This window comes from Oratosquilla oratoria, chromosome 1 (genome assembly GCF_046742065.1).
Source record: "Oratosquilla oratoria isolate Oo_2021 chromosome 1, ASM4674206v1, whole genome shotgun sequence".
NCBI lineage: Eukaryota > Metazoa > Arthropoda > Malacostraca > Stomatopoda > Squillidae > Oratosquilla > Oratosquilla oratoria.
Genome location: NC_134777.1, coordinates 75316462 through 75321461, shown reverse-complemented (window position 1 = coordinate 75321461; position 5000 = coordinate 75316462).

Genomic DNA, 5000 nt, shown 5'->3' with positions numbered 1-5000 from the left:
TCTTCCTAAAGCATGTTTGCGCTCGGTCACTTTAATACTTTTACCTTTCCGAATAGTTTCCTCTATTTCATCCATGTTTCTCTTTTTTCTCTAATCTCTGCCTTTTGTTGATAAGGTTGTTTAGTTCTACTCTTCCTATTTCGTCTCTCCTGCTTTTAATCTGTATGGTCCTTCTTTTCATTCGGTCATTTGTAGCTTTGGAGTATTTGTTTTCTCTAATGTTTTTTGTGTTCCCTACTTTCTCTGCCGATTCCCTAATGACATTCACTAAATTCAAATGGATATCTTCCACGCTGTCCTCCTTAGTTCTTAGAGCTTCGAATCTATTTTCAACTTCTAACTGAAATTTCTTATTATTATCCTTAACCTTTGCAAGGCTTATTTTCTTTCTTGAAGTTAGTTTATTTATCTCGGCTCTGAAATTGAATTTAGCTGTGCAACCTACCATTCCATGGTCACTACCTATGTTGACTTTATTTATCACCATAACATTGCTAACGCTTTTGCTCTCATCCCCTAATATGAAGTCTACTTCGTTCTTTTTTGTTCCATTTGGACTTCTCCACGTCCGTTTATGACTTATACGCTTTTGGAAGAAAGTGTTCATTATTATCCTTATGTTGTAGTTCTCTGCAAAATTTACTAACATCTCGCCTCTCTCATTTCTTTCACCTACTCCAAACTTACCAATGCACGTCTCATCTCCCATCTTCTTCCCCACTTTAGCATTGAAGTCGCCTATTACCAACGTGAATATACTTTTTTCGTGATTCATTACCTGACTTAAATCATCATATCCGAGAGTTGACACCTTGACGTGCTGGATAGGCTTGAGAATCTTAATGACTACAAAAGCTGCCGATAGAGAGAAAATATCTGCAGGGTCATCCATATCGAACAGGTTTTGTAAGAAAGATCAGACAAAGAGCAACTCATACGCACTGTCGTAGGATCCACTGCAAACTGGCACGTCCCTGATGGCGAACAGGGAAATTCATCATAGATATATGGGGTACCGTCATAATGACGGCGTGGATCATTGGGCACCCTATAGATATAGGGCTTCACCGAATATAATGAATAAGGTGACACCAGAGAAACATCTCACCAGAAACCAGTTGGCACGGAGGTGAGATTACTGCCAACCCCCCTTCATAGCCAATATGAACAGCACAACAAAAACAAAGCCGGGCGTTCCTGTTGGATCATCGTCTCCTAAAGGTCCAACCGCATTGCTTCGTGTGCTTACGGGCAGTGTGCCACCGAATGTGAGTAAGCACTGTCTAAGTAGATCCAAGTCTTGGACATTAAACAACATGAAGAAAATGAAGATGTATACAGTACTTACAACGTAAGAAGTCTCTCAGAAGATCACAGGCTAGAGAATTTAATGGAAGAACTAGACAACATCAAGTGGGACATCGTAGCACTGAGCGAAGTCCGAAGAGCGGAAGAAAAGCTGATGCAATTACAAGATGGTCACCACAAAGAAAGATCTAGTGGAGTAGGATTCTTGATCAACCAAGAGGTTGCTGGTAATGTAGTCAAATTCAGTAGTTTGTCAGACAGGGTAGCTTGGATTGTGATTAGGCTATGTAAAAGATACACTCTAAAAATAGTTCAGGTTTTTGCATCAACTTCACAGAGTTCAGACGGTGAAATTGAGTCGTTCTATGATGATATATATATATATATATGTATATATATATATATATATATATATATGTATACACACACACACACACACACACACACACACACACACACACACACACACATATATATATATATATGTATGTGTGTGTGTGTGTGTGTGTGTGTGTGTGTGTGTGTGTGCGTGTGACTGCCTGTTCGTCTCTCTATCTGTCAGCCTGTTTCTCTGTAGCAGTATTTTCATCTCTAACTGTCTTTTTCTTTATTTATGACTGTATTTTTATACATTTGTTTGTGTGACTGTGTTTGCCTGGTCTATCTGTTTATCTGTCTCTCTGTATATATATTTCTGTTCATTTATCGGACTGCCAGCAACTAAAAAGAAAAAGAAAATTCACTCCATCACCATTGCCCACCTTCCACTTCCTCCCACTCTCTCTCCTCCACTCCCCTCCCCTCCACTCCACTCCTGATTGCCTTGGCGCCCTCCACATTTTAACCCGCCTCCACCTCTGGCTCCACACTGACCGCATCACTCCATCTCCTTGGTAACTCCATATTCCACCTCCACATCTCACTTTGAGGACTCTCTAATACTTCAGTCATTCTTTTCTTCTTCGTTTCCGGTTGAGAGCGCTGTTCTTTTCCATGCCTTGTGTCTTTTCTTGAATAAAAAGCATAACTTAATTTTTTAGTTAATAAATTAGTCTTCTTGCAGAGTTTAAGGAATAATTAGCGTACATCTCATGCTAAGGCTACATGTACATTTTAGAATACATTTCTTATGAACTCAAAAGTTTTCTTTTAAATTGGTATACGGATATACATATATATATATATATATATATATATATATATATATATATATATATATATATATATATATATATATATATATATATAATATATATATATATATGCAGGAAAAACACTGGGAGTGTGTGTTCTTGAAAATGCAAGGTTGACCACGAAGAAAAATTATTAAAGCAGAGCCCTTTCGTGTATTCACATCTTCAGTGCTAATAATACATTATTGGCTCTGAAGATGTGAATACACGAAAGCACTCTGCTTTAATAGTTTTTCATCGTGAACAACAATTCATATATATAAATATATATATATATATATATATATATATATATGTATATATATATATATATATATATATATATATAACATATACATATATATTATACATATATATATATACATATATATATATCTATATATATATATATATACATATGTATATATATCTACTATGATAAAGTAGTAGCTTCTGTCTGTCTGTTTGCTTGTTTGTTTGTTCACGAAATCCTCCTAGGGTTTTGGAGATAGATCCCCATAAACATGTATATTCTGATACCTTATCTCTCCAGGTACTTGGATAACTATATTTCATTTCCCCTAAAAATTATTTTGGTTAGGGCTAAGGATTAAAGTTAGGTGAGGCATGGTTAGCTGAGTGATTATTCACAAACTACTCCTAGGTTTTAGCAGATAGACCCCTATAACCATATATATTCTGAAACGTTATAACCTAGGGTACTTGGAAAACTATCTTTTATTTGTCTGTCTGTATGTTTGTTTGTTTGTTCGTTTGTTTGTTCACGAACTCCTCCTAGGGTTTTGAAGATAGACCTCCATAACCATATATATTCTAATACCCTATCACTCCAGGAACTTGAGTAACTACATTTCATTAGAAAAAAATTGGTTTGGGTTAAGGGTTAAAGTTAGGTTGGGGATGGTTAGATTAGAGATTATTCCCGAACTCCTAGGTTTTTGCAGATAGACCCCTATAACTATATATATTCCGAAACCTTATAACCCAAGGAATTCTTGATGTTGTGAAAGATCTTCTTATTACTTGTAGAGAGGGACTGGGTGGAATGATTAATTTCTTCTTGATGAGTAGCATAGCTCACTTTTAGTGCTGTTATATGCAGACTTGTTTAATTATCTTCTAACAGAGGAAACTGTTGACTATCATGCAACAAAACGTTTTTCGCATCTATCTGGGGCTTCCATGTAAAGAATGTGACAAACGCTATATTGGGCACACTAGAAAATAATTATAAGTAGGATTAAAACAACATCAATATAGCGTTCGGAGTGGGCAAATGCCTTACGCATTATTTATCTATCTAAGGGATTTCAGTTATTGCATTGATTGGAAGGATGATAATGATATTGTTAGAAATATATCATATGTGAAGAGAAGTATAATAGAATCTAGTCTGATCAAGGATACATTTGTCAACAACCTAAATCTAAGCAAAGGACTGTACAAACTAGACAGTTTTGTTACTAAGAAAATGATTGGCCAAACATGTGCAATCCGTGAACGGAATCTCTAAACCATGGGGAAATTTCGCGATAAACCTTCCCTAGTTCCTTCTCATCACCACCCTGTCTCTATATATGTATTCATGTTTCTTTTGATGATGTACCCTGATAATGTATGAATAGCCGAAAGCGCTCGGTCCACAGTTTATTAATTTTCCTTGTGGTTTTCGGAATATGTATGTATCTATCTATCCATCTATGTATGTATGTATATGTATGTATATATATGATACCTATTCGGCTTTCATCTTGGTAGATGGGATATTTCTCTTGATGAAAGGAGGTGCCTTCACCTAGAAAAAAGAAAGAAAAAAAAGTAAAGGTCCTTAGTGCCAATGAGGGAAACTCAGGACTGACAGTGGAAAAAAAAAATAATAATAAAAAAATAAACAAAAGACCGAAGGAAGGAGGGAGGAACGGGAAACAGACTGAAGAACACTCCCTTAAAAAAAAAAAAAAAAAAAAAAGTAACACAATGATATGGATGTTTATTTTCACTCGTCTCAACCGTGAGATTCCCGAACCTATTTCCAGTTTGTTTCCGGAATTGCGGGAGGAGGTGGGGAGTGACTCTCCCTTCCTCCTCCCCCTCCCACTTTTCACCCTTCCCGGACTCTACCGGAACACTCGGGTTAATCCGGCGTGAGATCTTTGCCCCTCCCTTTCTCTTCGCCATTGTCCGGCCCATCGTCGGACTTAGAGATCCGTCGTCGTCGTCGTCGTCGTCGTCTTCGTCTATAGGTTCTTCTTTGTTCACTCATGCAGACTCTCTCTCTCTCTCTCTCTCTCTCTCTCTCTCTCTCTCTCTCTCTCTTTCTGTCTCTCTCTCTTTCTGTCTCTCTCTTTTCTTCTTTAGTCTCGTAACTTTCTTTGGAGTTTTTAAGGTGTACTGTAGTTTTCCTTTTACTTTTTTCAATATGATATTGTAATCCAGATCTCCTTTTATTAGGAATTCCTTCTTTTTAATTTACCTGTAGCCTTTTATTTAAAAAGATTA